The 22,224-nt window shown below is 37.1% G+C and overlaps 1 pseudogene; it reads right to left on the bottom strand.

Annotated features, from left to right (window-relative positions):
* Window positions 1–873: 873 nt before the first annotated feature.
* On the bottom strand, window positions 874–1,375 carry LOC125363922 (annotated as a pseudogene).
* Window positions 1,376–22,224: the final 20,849 nt, after the last annotated feature.

The following is a 22,224-nucleotide window of genomic DNA, read 5'->3' as shown; positions in this document are numbered from 1 at the left end:
AATATTTTCCTTATACAAAAATTTAATAAAGAAAGACCCAAATAGATTCTCTTCACACAGTTAAGTTATAGCTGACCTTAGAGTTATGTGTTTACTATGAATGAAGAAAAATCAGTATTATAAATTCTTATTTTAAATAATGAAGCCAATCCAGACAACTTCTCTCAAATCTTGATTATCTAGACTAGATAGATGTAGACTAGGTAGACTAGACTAGGTAGATATATATGAAGAAAACAATCAAATAGTACCCAGAATATGTTTGCAGGCCCTTTGATTCTCTGATAACTTCTTGTGATTTCACACTTAAAACTCAACTTTTTCACTTTGTCATTTTGGAAGAGTAGTAGTGAAAATTATTAAACATAAACGTCACCACTGTAGCCATTTTCATGTGTATAGTTAAGTGGTAGTTAGCACGTGTCACCACGCTATACACTACCACCACTATCTGTTAGAGAACGTTGTCATTCTCAGTAGAAAACCTGCCCATCCTCACCTCCATCTTTTCCTCTTTCTCCAGCCCCTGGAAATAGTAATCTGAATTCATTTTCTAAGGATTTGCCTGGTCTGGATTTTTTTTTTTTTTTTGGCCAGTCCTGGGGCTTAGACTCAGGGCCTGAGCACTGTCCCTGGCTTCTTTTTGCTCAAGTCTAGCACTCTGCCACTTGAGCCACAGGGCCACTTCTGGCCGTTTTCTGTATATGTGGTGCTGGGGAATTGAACCCAGGGCCTCATGTATAGGAGGCAAGCACTCTTGCCACTAGGCCATATCCCCAGCCCCTGGTCTGGATTTTTTTAAATGGCAAATGGTTTATTGGCAAGCACTTGGTTTCAGCTGGTGTATAAATTCACCAGAACAGGAGACAATAATTAAGTTAAGTGAATAAACGTTTGGTAATCATCGGAAAATTTGTGGCCATTTTGCTGTCCAGTAGAAATCCAAAATTGCTCAGGGGCCAAATCATCCTCTAATTAGTCCATATGGAATGGGTCCTTAGTACCTAGAATCGGGAGAATTGCCCCTTTTTTAGCCAAACTTGTCCTTTTAGCATATAACTTTGGTTTTTTAAAGAAATCTAATGGGTAGTGGTAAGGATTTTGTCTCCTTACAGACCAAATGCTTATTTACAAATGTTTGACTTTGGGTTAGTCAGAATCTTTGCAATCACAATGTCACCTCTTTGGAAAGCATAAAAATGTTGATGAAAATTTTCTGCAAAGACAATATCTGAAGTTTGAATAGTAGGTTCCATTGACAGTCCAGAAACCACTACAATACCACCAACATGTTCAAAAGCACAATGGACAATATAGCTATACCCAATAGGATAGCCTAAAGTAGAGAGGTTTTTCCCAGAGTTCCACGAAGCATCCTTTTATGTTGACTCTGCAACCATGGCCATAGATCTATTCTAAAATACATTCAACTTTTTAGAATGTTTGCACATTTTCCAGAAAAACAATTTAAATCTTGTGTCAGAGCCAATGTATATAATCCATAGCTTTCAGATATCCGAGCCTCTCAGCAGTTCTGGACAGGATGTTTTATCTCAAGGGACACTACACAACCTTGTGTGTCTGGATTCTTTTTTCACAGAAATTAAAAATGTCTGTCAGTCCTTTCCCTGTTGGAAAGTCATTCTAGAACAAGAATATCTGGCTTGGAATTTTTTGAAGAAACAAATATGGGTTTTATTTCTGTAAGTAAATTCATTATCAAGACATCTTGTGAAATAAAATGAAATAAGGCAAAAGGAGATGTGGTAATAATAGAGCAATGTACTTATGGTTATTTGTAAGCATATTTTATATTTTTGCTAAGAATTTGAAGGCCATCTAAATGGCTTATTAGGAGTGGTTTAAAGATTGTGGCTCAATATTGGAGAGCAGGTCTGAAGGAAGTAAGGAGGCAAGCCATGGAGACAGAGCAGTGAAGAACAAAGGCCCTTGGTAGGATTTTTCTTGGTATGTTCCTGGTCAATAAGCTAAGACAACTGAACTTGAGAGGAGGGAATGAGAAGGAAAGGAAGGTCACAGTGGGAAGGTAGCAAGGTTCTGTGACCATAGCAATAGCTTGGGCTCTTAATTGAATGAGGTAAAAGACCACTGGAAGGCTGAAAAGAGGGGAGACATAAGCTGTAATGATAAGGACATTGTAGGTTAAATAAATAACTATAATTTCTTTATTTTTCTTTTTCTTTATTTTTCCTTTTTCTTTCTTGATGTTTTCTCTTTTTAATTCCCTTTTTCTACTCAGTGTCTTCCTTCTCTCTCTATTTCTTCCCCCATCTTCTTTTGTCGAATTCTCACCACTTTCCCCAAATAGAGCTGAGTTTGTGTTTAGTTCTGCTACTGTCCTAGGTTCCCATTTGCCTGTCAAGGTGGAGGCTCCAGCTCAACCACTTGGGAAGACTGCATACAGCGGGCACAGAGAGTATGCCTCAGCAAGTGGCTTCAACCACTCCAGCTGCCAACAACATTTGGCATCTTGTTCCTCTTCCAGCAGTGAGCTCTAACTTACCTTTTAACATGTCTTTGTAGCCCTAAGCCTGACCTGATTTCAGAGCTCATTGTTTTCCCTCCAGTAGCTTTCATCACCTTCAACTACTCTGGTCCACCCTCAGTCTATCCACTGCAGTTATAATGTTTGGAAAACATCCCCTCTAAGCAAAGCCTATGTGTTTGCTCTAATTTTATATTCCAGGGTAAACATTTTTTTATTCATCTGTGAACCAATGACACTGTAATTTCATGTGTTGATAGGAAAGGAATAGACATAAATATTTATACTTCAAAGAGTCTGCCAAATGCCCAAAACAATCTCTGTGAGGATTGAGCAGATTAAAACAAAGATTTCAAAGGGAGTGATTAAAGTTAGCAATTTATGTAACTTCATTATAAGTGGAAAGTCCTTATAGTTGGGCTTTCTGATATTGACTATAAAGAGAAATGAGCACACCTGTTTTACACAGAGCTTATTTTTTTCCCTCTGAGTTTATTTATGTGTCTAAATAACACATTTATCTAATTATGGAAGCATAGACTGTGACTAGTATATAATATGATAATTAATTCATTTTTGTCTATTGTTAATTACTTCAGCTGCACCTTAATTCATATTTAACATGCTAGATTTCCTTTCTTTGTCACTGTTTAAATCAGTGTTTTATTCACATCTTATAAAAGCCTGGTATGACTTCTGTGTGGCAGGTCCTGCTTTCTTTCTGCCAATGCTTATATCAAACAGGAGTAAAATAAACATGCCTGAGATGGATTTTTTTTTTTTTTTGGCCAGCCTTCAGTCATGAACTCAGGGCTTGGGTACTGTCCCTGAGCTACTTTTGCTCAAGGCTAGCACTCTAGCACTGGAGCCACAGCACCGTTTGCGGCTCTTTCTGTTTATGTAGTACTGAGGAATCAAACCCTGGGCTTCATGAATGTTAGGCAAACATTCTACTACTAGGCCACACTCCAAGTCCTCAATTTGTTTGCTATATATTGTAGACAGTAGGTGGAATTCTCAGCATTGCACTGGGGCTACTTCTTTAAAATTCCATATTAATATGGGTCAGATGATGATCTCAGCACATAGACATTGCTAAATGCTCTTTTGTTTATTAGTGGCCTTAGTTTTCTGTCTAATATAGAATTTGTCAAACATGAACATATTGTTAATGCTTTCCTTATAGAACTGTTGGCGAGATGACTTTTTGTTCTTTTTCTCCTTTCACAATCTGTCAGGTGCAGAATCTTTATTTCATCATTGGGGGCCAGTGGGAAGTTCTTTCAAGTAGAATTGAGTGTTTTTCTAATTTCACTATAAAACTTGAGACAGAAATAATGGCCCACTATTAATGAGGTCAAATTCCAAACTGTGTGTAGTTTTAACTGGCCAATGATATAATTTAGGAATTGAAATTTTCTCAAAGGAATTTTGCAGGTTTTTAAATGACTTGTACCTCTTAAATTCCCTATCAGAGATTTAACTTGAAATACAGAAAGAGCCTATTGGTACCTTTTTGTAAGAAGAGCTATATGCAGAGCAAAGACAATTCCATATCTCCTAGGGTTGATCTGAACTTAATTGAGCTTACTGTATATGCAAACAACTGAGAACATTCTCTGGCCAAAGAGTGAGAAATCTGTGCAAGGGAGCAGTTGCTGCTCACTTAATATTTCTAAGTCTGACATCACACTTAAGTTTGAATTCTCAGTTTTACCACTAATCAGATTACCTTAACCGCAGAGGATATTGAGGAAGGAGGACCTTATGAAAAATGCATTGGAAACATTACCATCTTTTATTTACATTCCTGAATTGTGTAAATTTTTGGCATCTCCCATTTCCAGAGGGCCAGGAAGCTAAGCAAACAAATTTATTTCTCTCTGGCACCAGTGGCCATATCTGAAGTAGTAGTTACTAAGGAAGTTAAAATCCTGAGGATCACGGTTTGAGGCAAGCCAGAGTAGAAAGTGCATAAGACTGTAAAGCAGCCAACACAAAGCAAGGTTGGTGTCATGTCTCAAGAAAAAGAAAACCTCAACAAAAACCAATAACTTATTCATGAGTAGTCTGACATACAAACTAAGAAGGTCTATTTTAAGTGATAATTTGTTGATGTTGAGTGTGTATTTGTTTTCCTAGTTCCTGGGCTTGAGCTCCATACCTTGCTTGACTTGCTTTTCTAAACTCTGATTTTATCATACACTCACTGATTGTTTCTTTAGCTCACAACAGTCTATACTTCAAATAATATATACATTTTCTTCAAGTATTAAACTTATTTGCTTTCAATTTAACAGAATGTAGAATGCCTGTATTTTTTAAAAAAGACTCAGCCCAACATTTCAATTGCTTTTATGTTTTAAATACTTTAAATATATTTATAGTAATTTCCTGTAATTATGAAAGTGTGTGTGTGTGTGTGTGTGTGTGTGTGTGTGTGTGTGTGTGTGTGTTGGTCCTGGATCTTGAATTCAGGGCCTGGTTGCTATCTCTCAGCACTTTGCTCAAGGCTAGTGCTCTTTTTCTTGAGCTACAACTTCACTTCTGGTTTATTTTGGAGGGGGGAGTAGGGGTAAATGGAGATAAGAGTACTACGGAGTTTCCTGCCCAGACTGGATTTGAACCTTGACCATTAGAGCTCAGCCTCTTGGGTAGCTAGGATTACAGATGTCCAGTGTCCAGCTGACAGGATACTTTTTTATTCTGACAAATTATATTATGTAGACAGAGGAACTGCCGCCGTGAAAGTAATTTAAAAATCATGTTGATTTAATCAACCCAATTAATACTGTAATTATAAAATATACTCAGAAGTAGGCTTTAAAGTTGGGTTTTGCTTCCAGTTACCTTTTCAATTAACTAAGCAGTGCTTCATGGGTAAAATTTGGTCCAAATAAGACCTTTGAGAATAAAAAGGTAATTTTGTGAGAATGTTAAGCAAGCACTTTTAAGGGATTATTTTAATAATGAAATGATGGTACCCATTAGAGAGAGGTGCTAATCTATGGTACTGGCTGCTTATTAGAGCCAGCCAGAATATCAATGCCCAAATCAGTCAATAAGTGCTTAATATGATGCCTCTGTGCACACAGATTTTGTGGCTATCTTTAGTGATCTCATTATGTAATTTTCATTTTTATAAATGGATAAGACCAGAATAAAAGGAGGCATGCTTTTCTTTAAAGAATGTAAACATTACAAGAAAAAATTTAAATACAAAGACTCATGTCATTCTTTTGTTTTACCCATGTGAACTCTCCCAAATATGGTTCTTTTTATTTATTTATTTATTTATTTATTTATTTATTTATTTATTTATTTATTTATATTTTTACCACAGTGGAGTTTCATCCTCCATTCAGCATAGTGCCCTGGAGGATCGAAAGCCGTGTGTGATCTTCCTTCTCAAGCTGAGGTGTCAGAGGAACCCCTAGAACTTCTACTCCCAGAGGTTTTCTGCACTCAGTGATTTTTTTCCTTTTATAATTTTCTTTGTGGAATCTGTCAGCTAATTTCAGAACTGAAACCCACTGGAAGGAGTACTCAGAAGTTCAAAGGTAATTTATATTCTTTCCTTAGAACTCATTTTTTTAATTGCTGTGAGGGTCATATTCTATACTACCTATAAGATGAATTGACTTTTCTTTCTTTCCTTTGGTATTTGCTCTATTTAAATGATTAAGTTTCATCTATTGTTTGACTGCAATTGGTAAATTTATTTCATGCTATAGTATGATGAAATTTTTTTGAGGAGATTTACATCGACACATTGTACTGGCACACTGTATCAGTATTTTTCCAACTTCAAAAATCTGGGTGATAGAATCAAATACTAACCACACACACACACACACACACACACACACACACACACACATTTTATTAGTATAATGGAGATTCTAATGTTTCCAATTGTAAGTGTTAGGAATGGATATGTCCTTAGTCCACAAAAAGAATGGTGGTGTTTGAAAAAAAATTCACGATTAAAAAACATAACAAAGATGAATTTATGCCCACAAAGCTTATCTGAATAAATTAACACTTCATTATTTGTTTAGCTGTTTTCATTCATGTTTACGATCTGTCTAATTTATATACCAATGTTTTAGATGAGGAAAATAGCAACAACATATTTAATTTTAAAAACATATCATTATGATAAGTACTTTCTTATGGGAATTTAAAATGAAAACAAATGTAAATTTGTTTCCATCAGAGAAGGCTCTAGAGGGCAGATTTACGACAAATAATTGCAAATATTTCAAGATGTTATTTTAAAGGCTCTTTATGTAATGTGACAATTTTATTTTCCTGGATATTATGTGTCTGTGATGTTCCTATGGGAATTATGAGGAAGGAAAATTGTCCAAATTGTGAGAAATAGAAAACTGGGAGATTTTTCTGATGTTTGATATTAGATGGGATACTTGAGATCAGAGACTTGTAGGATATTGGATGAAAAAGAGAAACATACACAAATACACAAAAACACACAAATAATACAGTGATTTAAAAAGGCCATTTTGAGAATGCAGGCAAAATTTTCAGAGGAAAACTAGGCTGAAGAGACAAGGCATGGCAGACAGAAAACACTAGAGTTGGTTTGAAAGCATGGCAAATTTCAGAAGGCACTGAAATAAGTTTGGATAGATGGAAAGCAAAACAAAATAGCCAGTATTTATGCTTTATACTAGAGTTTAGAAAAGCAAACAAAACCCAGGAGTCTGGAAGAAATGATAAGGCACACCATTCAAACTGAGGGTTTAAGTACAATCATTGGAAATGAGGAGGGCATTACGGAGGCCTCCTGGGAAAGAGACACCAAAAGCAAGAAAAAAAAAATGGGGGAATGGGAGATAAATACTCAGCTGTAGTTACCTAGAGTAGACCAGGAAGATGACTTGGAGCAATGAGTTTGGGTTCATGGGCTGTGATTGAATGCTTGCAAAGGTAATATTGCACAATCAGAGCGAACAAGTGAGAAGAAACAAGTGTCATGACATAGCATTAAGGTATGGAGAAACCCAGAAGTCGGTGGTTAGACCTTAGGTAGTGCTGGACAAGGAAAGGAAATAAAATTAATCCAGTGAACAAATCAACACATGGTGCTGCATCCTATTTTGTGATACTAAAAGCCTTTTGTAAATTTGTATCTTGGCTGCTGAAAGATAAGTTCTGTATCTGTATGTTTGACTAATTAGCTCTTTTCTGAGTAATTTACATTTTCTTTTCTTTTTATAAGTTTGGTGAAATCAAAAGTAACAATTGTGATCGCCTATAATTTAAATAATTAAATTATATGTAATTTAGTTAATATGTAAATTAACATACAAATTAAATTGCCTATAATTTGCATAATACTGCCTCTGCTTCTTTAATGGAAGTAGGAGGAAATTATGGTGTTCACATCTGAAAGAGTACCACCGCGGGAACAAAGCCATAACCCAGAAGATTGAATGATGAGAAAACCATTGCAAGGAAGCAAGGTTCCCCCCTACACCACCCCCAGCCCCCGCCCAAAATAGTTGTGCGCATGCCTCCTACTGGACAGAATCTGAATTCTCACCAAACTTCTACCTGCAAAGAGACTGTAGTAAAGATGGTGAGCTGTCACTTCTGCCATTTGTACACAAAATATTGCATCTTGTTTGAAGACTCATACTTTAGGTGAAGTGAAGGAAGCCTCTAGGATGAAGATGCTCATGCAGCAAAGATCGGAGGTTGTCTCTATCCTAATACCCAGAAAGGAATTGCGGCCTCCACCCCAACAGACCATCGGGTGTCTTAAGTCTTCAGCATTGTCTTCCAACACTGGGGACTCCAGAGAGATTCCCGGACACTGGAGGAAGTGAGTGTGGGCTGGGAATGCATGCTCATCTGTTCTCCACTGGGATAAGGAAGCAGCTATGGCTGGCGTATAACCCTGTGAATGCCACCACCATAACGACGTAGAGAGTAGGTAAAGGGGACTCTAGAAGAAACGCATATCCCCAAATATTACAGTTGAAGTAGCCATAACTACCAGCTGTGGAATGCTGAGGTTCATCATTATTAAAGATCCTTAGAAGGTTTCACCCTTTCTTCCCCAAGACATTGCTTACAGTATATCTCTTACTTGGAATTCTTCCCGTCCTCTGATCAGTATGATCTATTCCATTCAATCTAATTTCAATTAACTATTCATTGTCATGCTCTTCCAAACTCTACACACTAAACAAGACCTCCCAAACAGCATGCATTCACACTGTAATTGCAGGCCATGAAACTGACATCCCTTCAGTAGCTCTGCCAGGCATTGCCTGTTATCTTCAGGTATTGCTTGGCTCCAAGAGTGGATAGAATAAAGTATCTTTAGTTCTACTCCTTTTTTTTTTATAAGAAAAGAAAAGACCAAAGTGTGTCTTGCTCATAAACCTGACCTGTCACACCAAGGGTAAGAGCTCCTAGCAATTTTGTTTCAAGCTATCTCTGTGCCTTTGTGTACGAAAGAGGTATTCACTGGAGTGCATGTTATGGTTCTGTAGGTATTCATCTTAGTATTGTTGCGTACATAATAGGAAATTTTGGGGACATAGAGTCACACAAAGGAAAAAGAACAAAAGAGAACAGCTATGAGTTTTGGAGACATATAAAATGTGCTTACTCCAGGCAACTGAACAACTATTGTAGGAGTTTTTTACATTTTTATTACATATCTTATATATAATATTTTATTATATAATAATAACAGATAAAAACAAACATACCAATTAATAATAAAATATGTAATATTTTACTATACAAACATATTTTTTACTTGTTTTTACTATTAATTTAAACCCTGTGGGGTAATTAATACATGTATATACATATGTATGTGTACATTATTTGCACTTGGGCTTAATGTTACCAGGTAATGGATAACCAGCATCTGTGTCAGTTGCTGGTGGCTCATGCCTGTAATCCTAGCTACTCAGGGGGCTGAGATCTGATGATTGTGGTTCAAACCAACCTGGGCAGGAAAGTCCATGAGATTCTTATCTCCAATAAACTACTCATAAAAAGTCACAAGGAGTGTTATGGATCAAGTGGTAGAGCTCTAGCCTTGAACACAAAGAAGCTCAGGGAGAGCTCCCAGGCCCAGAGTTCAAGCCCCAGGACCAGCAAAGAAACAAAGAGAGAAAGAAGCCTGGGTTAAATCCCCAGTACCAAAAAAGAAAAGACAAAGAAAGAAAGAAGAAGAAAGAAAGAAAGAAAGAAAGAAAGAAAGAAAGAAAGAAAGAAAGAAACCAAGCATTTCTCAGTGTCTCACTAGCAGATACTTCTCTATGTAAACTTTTTTTTTTCTTTTTTGGCCAGTCCTGGTCCTTGGACTCAGGGCCTGAGCACTGTCCCTGGTTTCTTCCCGCTCAAGGCTAGCACTACTGCCACTTGAGCCACAGCGCTGCTACTGGCCGTTTTCTGTATATGTGGTGCTGGGGAATCGAACCTAGGGCCTCGTGTATCCGAGGCAGGCACTCTTGCCACTAGGCTATATCCCCAGCCCTCTATGTAAACTTTTGAACAAAGAGGTTTTGAAGAGGAATTTGGGCCTAAGTACTGAAGGACACTGCTAGGGGTGAGTATGTCCAGTAGTGTCTGATGTGAAGAATGTGTCTTAACACTGTTGGTTAATATTTTTTGATATCTTAGAATATTGTTTATTAAATAATTAATATTCCACTTATCACTATGAGGAAAGGAATGAGTTTAACCAACAGATATGGCAAAACTCAAGTTTTCTCCCCCAACACCTCCACTTTCATAGGTTCTAACTATAGTGATGATTGTGTATGCCTTTAGTCTCTTCTTCTTTGAGACGAAGTAGAAGCCAGTAATCAATGTGATCCTCAGGCTGAGTTGTAGCTCAATGGCAAAGAGCTTTCAAGTGCAATATCCTGGGTTTTATTCTCAGTACCAAAAAGAAAAAAACTGAGCCTATGTGGGGAGAACAGGAAATGTCATACGGGTGCTGGGAGGCTCATGCATGGAGCAGCAGCCAATAGACATGGACAGGCAGCTGCTGGGGCCCAAAGAGGCAGCTATCTGTAGACTAAAAATCTGCTTAATCAGAATGTTGCAGGTCAGTGGGAAAGGTTGAGTCAATTCTCATGTTCAATTCTAGTGACGTGTTATTTTGTGTACAATTGGTTATCTTTTTTTTTTTACTCCATTAGATCCCATATGATGCACAGGTTGGATGTTTCTTTTTTTTTTTTTTTTGGCCAGTCCTGGGGCTTGGACTCAGGGCCTGAGCACTGTCCCTGGCTTCTTCCCGCTCAAGGCTAGCACTCTGCCACTTGAGCCACAGCGCCGCTTCTGGCCGTTTTCTGTATATGTGGTGCTGGGGAATCAAACCTAGGGCCTCGTGTATCCGAAGCAGGCACTCTTGCCACTAGGCTATATCCCCAGCCCTGGATGTTTCTTGTTTATTATTTATTTTTGCTTACTAGCAAACCAAAAGGCACTAAAGAAATATTTCAAATACATTTGTTGAATAAATGAGATGAAGCTACATTTGAGGTGAAAATTAGGCACTTGAGAAAGTGCTTACCAGTGCAAGCTTAATTTTAGTTCGTTGCAAAGAATTGGTATAAGTATTATTTTTTATGAAAGGCAGTATGACAATCACACCTAATACGATTGGGAAATTTATAAATCAATTTTCCTGTCATTAGCTTAGTGGAGTTATATTAGTAGGAGGTTCAAAGCAGGTCACCCTCTAGAAATAGTAGCAGACAATAGTAACACTTATGTACTCAATAAGTTTAGAGAAAATGAATCGATAACATAAAACCCCAGTAGATTTCCTGAAGAAAATGGTCAAACTGTTACTATAGTGGAATTGCAATAAATTAGTTTTAATGTGATGATGATCTACTACAGAATTGTTTCTGATGTAATATTTTGAGTCCAATATGTGATATAAAAAATGGCCACTAGATGGCAATGTGTATCGAGGAATTCAATAGTTACTATTGCTGGATCCAAGTTATGAGGTTCAGAATTTCCAGATTTTTAAAAAGATAAAGTCATTTACATCAGCTAAGACACATAACAAATGTCTGAAAAAGTTTCATCTGGAATTTGTCCAAAAATATGTTGGAATTTATACTATTAACCAATATTTTGGCTTGACATTCAGAGTGAGGATGTATTCATTGTGATGTTGAAATGCCTGAGATGATATGATGGCTTTTCAAAGATACCTGTAATGTTTTGGGTGTTGTGTTTTGAGGGGAGTTTAACAGCAGTACTCGTAAAAGGTGAAATGGGACATTTCTTAAAGGCTTTGTGGTGATTTAATATCCCTCCCTCCCTCCCTCCTTTCTTTCTTTCTTTCTTTCTTTCTTTCTTTCTTTCTTTCTTTCTTTCTTTCTTTCTTTCTTTCTTTCTTTCTTTCTTCCTTCCTTCCTTCCTTCTTTCTTTCTTTCTTTCTTTCTTTCTTTCTTCTTTCTTTCTTTCTTTCTTTCTTTCTTTCTGCACATTACAATTTCTTTTTTTTTTTTTTGTGAAAACAAATGGGAACAGAGTCAAGAAACTGGGCATTGATTTTTCTTCCTGCAAAAGCAAACTCTAAAAGCTGTCATGCATGGACCTTTTACATCTCCAAAGCTGCTATGTTTCTCACAACAGACTCATGTTCAGATTGATAAAAACTGTGAAGCTACAAGATGCTACAAGCTAGCATGAAAGACAGATTCTGTCATGGCCTCTTTACTGAGTAAATTGAGAAAATACTTGGTGAATTCTTTCAACCACAAACAGGTAGAAATAAATATCCCACACCTGTTCCTGTTCCTTGTGAGTGAATTTGATACCAGTGCCATGTGTTAGGCAGGAAATGATTCAACACTAATTAATAATGCCTAGAGGATGATTTTGAATTAAACAATGAATTTTGATTTATCGTCCTCTGCTGCCATCCTGTGGTTACTTGAGAAATGACTATAATGGAGAAATTCAGTGGTGTTTCTTTGTCTCTCTCTCATTCTCTTTTCTTTCTCCTTCCTTTTCTCCTTCCTTCCCTCCCTCCCTCCCTCCCTCCCCTCTCTCTCCCTCCCTTCCTCTCTCCTTTCCTCTCTCCCTCCCTTCCTCTCTCCCTTCCTCTCTTCTTCCTTCCTTCCTTCCTTCCTTCCTTCCTTCCTTCCTTCCTTCCTTCCTTCCTTCCTTCCTTCCTTCCTTCCTTCCTCCCTCTCTCTCTCTTTCTTCCTTAGAATGTTTTGAGTTTTTCTAGTTCTGTATAGCAAAAGAAGAAAAAGAGTGAAGCAGACCTGTGTCTTCTGTCTCCAGAAAGGGTGATAATTAGGAGCATTCCTTCATTTATGTTTCTTTAGCTCCAAACCTGTAGAGATAAGCTGGGTTTAAAGTAATTGCTGCATAATGTATGTATGAGAAAAATTCGGAAATATTTTGTTTCTTATTCTTAGATATTTCCATGAGGATGGGGGGGGGGACATTTATTTTCACCTTAATTTTTATTTGATCAGAGGAACTCACTTCTTCCTGAACAGTCTGCCTAAACCAGGCTTTGAAAAATATCCATCATATCTGAATAGTAATGAAAAAGCTAAAGCTGATGAGAACACACCAGGCTGATTTGTTTTGGAATGCTACTACTTCAATTTTTATCTTTTATTTTTAATTTTAATGAACAGGCTGGTATTATGCAAGTGTTCTTGCTCTTATTGCAGAATAATCTACCATGTAATGGAATGAAAGTCTCTTCTAGGCAATTCAATATAAAAATACTTTTTCTTACAGGTAGCAGATAATGAATTATCTTCTAAAAGGAGTATGCTTTCTGATTGCCTGTTAATAATTTCAAACAATCCCTTTGCTCTTTTGCAGTTGAATTTAATGAAATGAATGTTTAAAAATTGAAGCATGAATTTAAATAACACTAGTATTTACCATTGTATTAATTATCAAACCAATTAAAGTCATTACTTTGTACATCATTATGAGGAATTGTTCTGTTCCCTTTTCAGTTTTACAGAAATGTATGTGTCAGGTTTAGTATGTGGCTCAAAGTCATGAGGGAAAGCAGATTTGAAAGACAAATAGAAGTTTACACAGATGATTCTGCTTTGTGTTTAATTACTCATTCGTACAGCCCTTGATATTGAATACCAGAAAGCATTAAATCTAATTTTCTTATTAAACATTTATTTTGGTACTTCAGTGTTGAAATATTCACAAACCATGGCTTTAACTAGACAAAGGAGCACCATAATACTAATTTACTAAGGTTTATTTTATCTCATGTACACCTTTTACTTATTTAGCAAATAAGTTAGTGGTTTGTCAGATATTGCTGTGATGAAAATCTAGTTGGAATTTGGGCTCCTTGGCCCAGGACAGAACTTCCTTAACAAAGACCCAGAAAGGCTACAAATCAAAGAAAGGATGGACAAATGGGACTGGATCAAATTGCAGAGCTTCTGCAGGGCAAAGGACATAGCTCACAAGATAAACAGAAAGCCTACAGAAAAGATCTTTACTGACCATACAACAGACAAAGGCCTCATATCTAAAATATATGCAGAACTAAAAAAATTACGTTCCTCCAAAACAAAACCTCAAAGAACCAATAGCCCTCTCAACAAGTGGGCTCAAGACTTAAAAAGAGACTTCTCTGATGAGGAAATGAGAATGGCCAAGAGACATATAAAAAAGTGCTCTACATCCTTGGCCATAAAAGAAATGCAAATCAAAACAACATTGAGATTCCATCTCACCCCAGTAAGAATGTTCTATATCAAGAAAACTAACAATAACAAATGTTGGAGGGGATGTGGCCAAAAGGGAACCCTACTTCATTGTTGGTAGGAATGTAATCTGGTTCAGCCACTCTGGCAAGTGGTATGGAGATTCCTCAGAAGGCTAAATATAGAACTCCCCTATGACCCAGCAGCCCCACTTTTGGGCATCTACCCAAAAGACCACAAACAAGAACACACTAAAGCCACTAGCACAACAATGTTCATCACAGTACAATTTGTCATAGCTAGAATATGGAACCAACCCAAATGCCCCTCAGTAGACCAATTGGTCAGGAAAATGTGGTACATATACACAATGGAATTTTATGCCTCTATCAGAAAGAATGATATTGCCCCATTCATAAGGAAATGGAAGGACTTGGAAAAAAAGTATACTAAGTGAAGTGAGCCAGACCCAAAGAAACATGGACTATGGTCTCCTTCATAGGGAATAATTAGCACAGGTTTAGGCAAGTCACAGCAGAGGATCCCAAGAGCCCAATAGCTATACCCTTATGAACATATAAGATGATGCTAAGTGAAATGATCTCCATGTTATGGAAACAACTGTTATATCACTGTTGTAATTACTTTCAACATGCAATGTGAAACCGTAGCTTCTATTATTGATGATGCTCTTGTATCCCCTTCCTGTGGTTGTACCTGCACTGTCTCTGTATCTTATCTGAGTATGTTGGAAACCGTGTATACTGGTATTAGAACTAGGAAACTGAGAGGGAATACCAAAACCGAGAGACACAGGATAGCAAGACAAATGACTACAAAAGCAATACTTGCAAAACTGTTTGGTGTAAATCAACTGAACAACACATGGTGGGGGGGAAAGGGAAGGGATGGGGAGGGGGGAGGGGGGAATGAAGGAGGAGGTAACAAACAGTACAAGAAATGTATCCAATGCCTAATGTATGAAAGTGTAACCTCCCTGTACCTCAGTTTGGCAAAATGATTTTTGAAAAAAGAAAGTCTAGTTGGAAGGATTTATTGCTACTATAGATAGGTGCTATAACTCATGCCTGTAATCCCAGCTACTGAGAAGGATGAGATTTATGGATTGCAGTTTTAAGCTATCTTGGGAAGAATAGTCCATGAGACTCTCATCTCCCATCAGCTGACGGAAAGTCAAGTGGAGCTGTGGCTCAAGTGGTAGAGCCTTGAACAAAAAGCAATGTGAGAGTACCAAGTCCATAAATTGTGGCCTAGGAGAGAGAGAGAGAGAGAGAGAGAGAGAGAGACTGATAGACAGAGACAGAAACAGAGACAGAGAGATAGAGAGGCAGAGACAGAAAGACAGAGAGACAGAGGCAGGAAAAGAGAGACAGAGAGAGAAAGGGGAAGAGAGAGAAAGAAAACAGGAAAGAAGGAAGGAAGAGACAGAAAGAAAACAGGAAGGAAGGAAAGAAGGAAAGAAGGAAGGTGGGAGAACAGAAGGCAGGCAGGCAGACAAGCAAAAATGAAACAAATCAAAAGAAAATTGTCCAGGAATATCCCTACTAAACAAGGCTTTATAGTGCAGGTCAGAATTAGTAAAAATCACACTAACTGCACTCACCTTATCGATGACAGTATATACTTATAACCATCAGTTCAAATTATACTTAATTTCCTTCTGTGGGAGGGAAAGCTGTATGCATAAGAACTCAACACAAAATAAAAGAGGTAAACAACAGCTTGCCAAATAAATAATATAAAGCAGTTTTCTATCAGAGCCTCAGTAATTACTTTGTGGAGCAGGCTGCCCTTAATAAAACAATTAATTTTTCTAGATGAATTATACACACCGATATTTCTTCTTCATAAATGTTTTGTTGAAATCATTAAGTTTTATTAATGAGTAACAAAGACGGACTTGGGTCTTTATTTTAACTGAGATGTATTTGTGCACTCAACTTGAACTCTACATGCTTCTAAGATGTGATTGAATTTGAATCAATCAGCATCCTTTGCTTGTCAATCATCCTCTTGGAGTTCAGGCTGCTTCCTATAGACGACTGTCCTCAAAGAATGAGCTGAGAACAAAAATCACATTAAATGAAGTAAACTAGGCACTGAGAGATACAGAATGCATTGTTTTCTTTAATAAATGGAGGTTAGAGTTCCCTTATAAATAAACATGTAAACACATGCATGGCCACATGCATATATAGGCAAATGGATTGACTATAGTATGGTATAAGCAGAGGAGGGTTGCAACGGTGTAATGCCTTTGAACAACTAACTTACAGTTAACAAAATGAACACCAAAGAGCTGGGAGGTGGTGAGGTCAAGGCGAGGGGGCAGATGAAGGGAGAGGGGAAGGGTCGCCAATGAAATCATAATGTTCAGCATGCATATGTTGAAAAAGAGCAAGGAATATGAAGGGGATAGATGGGGCTGGGAGAGATGTACTCGTGCACTGTCCTGTTGAACTGAAACCTCTTTGAACAACTGCTTAAATGATGATGATGATGACAACGATGACAATGATGATGTAAATTGACAAGCTGAGACTGACTCACAAAGTAGCACATCAACTCTTTTTGACAATCTCACCATTTCCTACAAGAAGCCCCCAATACCTCCTGCTAAACGCTATCATTTAATCCTAATGGGGATAAATTGGGATGCAAGCCTAGCATTATTAATGCCTAATGATTAATTGTTAGCAGAGGGGCAATTCTGACTCCATGGAAGTAAGAGGGCAGTTAAGGTCAAGCTCATGGCAGTCCTGTGTGAGTACAAACACAGGCAGCAATGACAGTGCCCTCTGCACGAGCTACATGGCGTGAATATTGCATATCTGAACAGTGGTAGCAAACTCATCCCTTTCACATACTATTGTGAGCCAGAAAACAAAGGCAATACTGCATATTGATTATCTGACATCATGATATTTTACATTGCTTTAAGTAATAGGAATCTATAGCGTCTATCTATTTATCTGTCTGTCTGTCTGTCTATTTATTTATATCTGAGACTTAAAAATTTGTCAGGCTACTGATTTATAAATGTTCTTAGCTACTTGCTTTATTCCATGTCATGGCTACTGTGCTTAGTGCTACAATAAATAAGGATATGCAGATGCAATTATGATATAACTAGTTCATTTCGTGTGTGTGTGTGTGTGTGTGTGTGTAGCAGTGGAGCTACTGGATCACAGGTTATTTCTGTTTTGAGACCTTGGAGTAACTTGTATACTTTTCTCCATAGTGGCTGACTTAGTTTACCCTTTGCTACATCCTCAAAAATGTTTTATTTATTTATTTTGCTGGACTTGGGTTTGAATTTAGGGCCTGGGTGCTGTTCCTGAGCCTCTTCGTATTCAAGCCTAGCACCCTACCTCTTGAAACATAGTGCCAGTTCTGGGGTTTTCTGAGTAGCTTATTGTACATAAGAGTCTTACAGACTTTTCTGCCATGGCTGGCTTAAAACTGTAGTCCTCAGAGCTCAGCCTCTCGAGGAGCTGGGATTACAGGTATGAATCACTGGAGCCCAACTCAAAACATTTCTTTTTAGTCCTGGGGCTTGAACTCAGTGCCTGATCACTGTCTCTGGCTTCTTTTTTCTCAAGGCTAACATTCTAACACTTGAGCCACAGCACCACTTTCTGCTTTTTCTATATATGTAGTGCTAAGGAACTGAACCCAGGGCTTCATGTTTGCGAGACAAGCTCTCTACCCCTAAGCCATATTCCCAGCTCCAAAACATTTTTTAGACTTTGTTTATAGCAGCATTCTAACTGGGGGGACGGGGTGGAGAAAGGCATGATATATCATTGTGGTTTTGAGTAACATTTCATTTAATGATGTTGAACATTTTTAATACATTTCTGTTATCTTCTTTTGAGAAATATCTACTCAAATCATTTGCCCATTTCTTATCAGACTATTTTATTTTCATTGCCATGTTTAAGTCTTATGTTTCAGCCACTTCTGTATATTAACCACTTAATGCACAGCTTGCAATTTCCTTCCATTTTCTACAGTATATCTTGAACCTATCAATGGTTTCCTAAGCTCTGATGACACATTTTAGCTTGATACAATTCCATGTGTCTAGTTTTGCTTTTGTATCCTGTACTGTTGAGGTTGTGCCCCAAAATTTTTTGCCTGTTCCAATGTCTTAAAATATTTCTAGGCAATAAGCTTTTCAACACTCAGGTGATATTTATCTGCACCCCCCCCCAACACCCTTGGTGGTATTTTTCAACCATCTAGGTTCTTCAGGAAGAGACATCAACAATTCTTAACTGCATAACTTTGATTTTCCAGTGTTGTAGCTCTGTAATGAAACCTCATAAGTTTCTAATTATGAGGCACCACACAAAAGAAAATAGCATATCAAAATCAACATTATAATTCTGAAAGAACAATGGGTGTTTTGAGGTTCATTTAGAAAAGCCCGAGCAAGTTCAAGTCTGGTTGTGTTACTGTTATGACATTTATAATGACAAGCCATCTGGATGCAATGAAAAAGTTTTGTGAACTAACCAGATGTCTTCAAATATCTAAATTTGCAGCATCAAAAGACTTTTTTTTTTAAAGAGTATACTTGTTTTTTGCCTGACTGCAAGTGTAGAGGGCTATTATACCATCAATGGTATACATCACTCAGGTGAAATAAAGCCAGCATTCCCTTGATTATAAAGAATTAGCAGAGGATGGTGGCTAAGGGTATGTCTTTGGGATGGAGATAATATGTGACCCATCTGAGCCTCTGAAAAATTATGAAACTTCACTGCTCCAAGTATGAAATATTCAAAGGACAGATTCTAATCCTATTTCCTTTCTACAACTAATTTGAGATTGAAATGAGTTTGTACAGGAATTGTCAGACATAAACTAAGTATGAAATAGGCATTTTGTTCTATTATTGCTCACATGCTTTATTATTTCCCACATGAATGTCCTTAATGACAGGGACTGGCCTACAGTATGAGCCAGTCCCTAACATAGGAAGTACTCAGGAATATTTGATAAATTGGTGTAATAAAATGTTCTCAAGTTATACCACTTCCTCTTTTTAATATAGGTTAGAATTTGTCATTATTATTGAAATATACTTAAATGGCAGATCAGAGGCACTGACACCCAACTCTAATTCTGACAAACTAATAAAGCAAATTTTACTTGCACAGGTTATAAAATAGATCAGGCTTTAAAGGTCTACCTCTCAGAGCTTCCAGCAAGTGACCAGCCATATTCTCTTTGGAAGGAGAAGCCACAGCAGAAACACTTTTAGGAAAGAGAAAACTAGAAATTTCTTATCACCAAAATTAAAGTTATTCATTATTAATAGTATTTAATTCAGTATTACTAAAATATTTCCCTTTTTACTTATTATCATACCTTTTCTTATTATTATTATAGTTTTTGAAAAAATTGATCAATATTTCTAGTATAGATGATCTCAGAGAGATTTAGAAATTTGCTGAAAATTGCCCAAGTAACAATAGAAGACATGGGACTTAGAAGTATCATCTAACTCCCAGCTTCTCCTACTGCTTTTACCTCTACTAATGTCTCCCCATCAAGAAGAGATGGCTAAATGCCATCTGAGTGATACACAGTTAGTGATTATATAATCCTTCAATGTTATAGTCAGACAGGAAACAAATAATCTTGAGATTAAAAATTCAGTCATTCTAAGATCCAACACCCTTTTATGATAAAAGTTCTGGAGAAGCTAGGAATCCATGAGGGCATTTCTCAATATAATAAAGGTTGTATGTGGCATAACTACAGTCAGCATTATACTTAATGGTGAAAAGTTAAAACCTTTTTCTCGAAAATCAGGAACAAGTAAAGGATGTCTGCTCTCTCCTTTCCTCTTCAATATGGTACTGGAACTCCTAGCTAAAGCAATAAGGCAAGAGACAAACATAAAGGGAATCCAAATAAGGAAATTAGAAGTAAAACTATCGCTCTTTGCAGATGACATGATTCTGTATTTCAAGAACCCCATAGATTCTTCTTCCAAGTCACTTAAGGTGATCCAACACCTTGGAAATGTGGCAGGGTACAAAGTTAACCCACAAAAAACAGTAGATTTTCTGTATGCCAACAATTAGGAGAGTGAGGCTGAAATCAGGAAAGCAAGTCCATTTGTAATAGCCTCAAAAATAAAATAAAATACCTAGGAATTAACCAAAGATGTTAAGGACCTCTATGATGAAAACATTAGAAACATGAAAAAGGAAATTAAAGCAGATTTAAGGAAATGGAAAAGCCTCCCATGCTTCTGGATTTAGTTTCCAGTTCACCCCTGTTAGAATGGCCATAATATAGGAAACTAACAATAACAGATGCTGGCCGGGATGAGGTCAAAAGTGAATGCTACTACCCTGTTGGTGGAAATGTAAATTTGTTTAACTATTCTGGAAAGCAGAATGAAGGTTTCTCAAGAGACTAAACATAGAGCTCCCTTATGACCCACCAATCCCAATCCTGGGCATTTATCCAAATGACCATAAACCAAAATGCACTAAAGCCACCAGCACAACTATATTCATTGCAGTATTACTTACCATAGCTAAGTTATGGAATCAACCCAGATGCCCCTCAGTGAATGAATGGATGAAGCAAATGTGGTATATATACACAAAGGAATTCTATGGTTTCATCAGAAAGAATGACATTGTTCCATTTGTGAAATGAAAAGACTTGGAAAAAATATACTAAGTGGAGTAAGTCAAACCCATAAAAACATAGGCTTCATGATTTCTCTCATTTGTAATAATTAGATTGTGTCTATAAAACTACAAATAAAGCCAATGGATAGTAAAAGACAAATAATTATATCTGGACATGATTAATTAAACATCACTCCAAACTTTCACACAGTGAGAACGAAGGAAGATATTCTTAGTAGAGGATCACAAGGGCTCAATAACTATGTACATATGAATGTATAAAATGATACTTGAGAATTCCAAGAAATGGAAACAAGAGGTTTTTTTGGGTAATATTTGTGGTTCCCCCCCACCTTTGATTTTTTGCTGTACTTGATTTCTGTAACCTTTGTCTTGTATCTAAGTCAATCTCATTTGGGGAGGGGAAGGGGAAGACAGAAATGGTGGGACAAAGTTTGAAACAATTCAGCAGTGATACTCATTAGACACTATGTTGGAAACAAACTATACAACTTGGGGGAATGGAGGAAAGAGGGAGGGGAAAACCTGGGAGCAAATGAGGGAGAGGGTGATACTGTTCAAAAGGAAATATAGTCATTACCTGGGTGCAACCCTGTGTTACATCACTTTTACAATAAAATTAAAATAACAAAAACAAACACCAACTAGAAGAAAAACTGCAAAATAAAAATTCAGTCAGTATTTGGTGCTAACAATTTGAATGTTTCAATATTTAGATATTTTCATATTCTTGTAACACAGGCATATATTCTATCTGCATCATGAGTTATATCCTATACCCTTTTAATATATATATATATATATATATTTATGTACATGTTGAGTTTCTTCTCTACCAGAAGTTCTAGAGTTGAAGAAGTGAATCAGATATATTTCTTGGTGCAATTTGCAGACTTAGCTACAGACATTGATATGTAAGCAAACCATTTAGGAACTTGGCTTGGTGAGTCATGCCTGTAATCCTAGCACTTAGGAAGGATGATGAACTGGAGGCCAGCCTAAGCTCCATGGTGACATTCAATCCCAAACAAACACATAGGCAACAAATAAAACTCCCAAACCAAACCAAAACAGAGAAGTAAAACAAACACTTGGAATGCAACTAAACTGCATTATTTTAGAAATGCATTATGTACAGACGGTACGGTCATCTCCATTGTAGAGAGGGGGAAGCAAGACAGATATACTAGACTTGATATTCAAATGGAGTGAACTTCAGAGGGAAGATCTTTCGCATCCTGCCAGCAAGGTCATCACAGATAGATGAGTAAAAAGCAATGAC

The sequence above is a fragment of the Perognathus longimembris genome, chromosome 15 (assembly GCF_023159225.1).
Source record: "Perognathus longimembris pacificus isolate PPM17 chromosome 15, ASM2315922v1, whole genome shotgun sequence".
Classification (NCBI taxonomy): Eukaryota; Metazoa; Chordata; class Mammalia; order Rodentia; family Heteromyidae; genus Perognathus; species Perognathus longimembris.
This window is presented reverse-complemented; position numbering and strand designations above follow the sequence as displayed.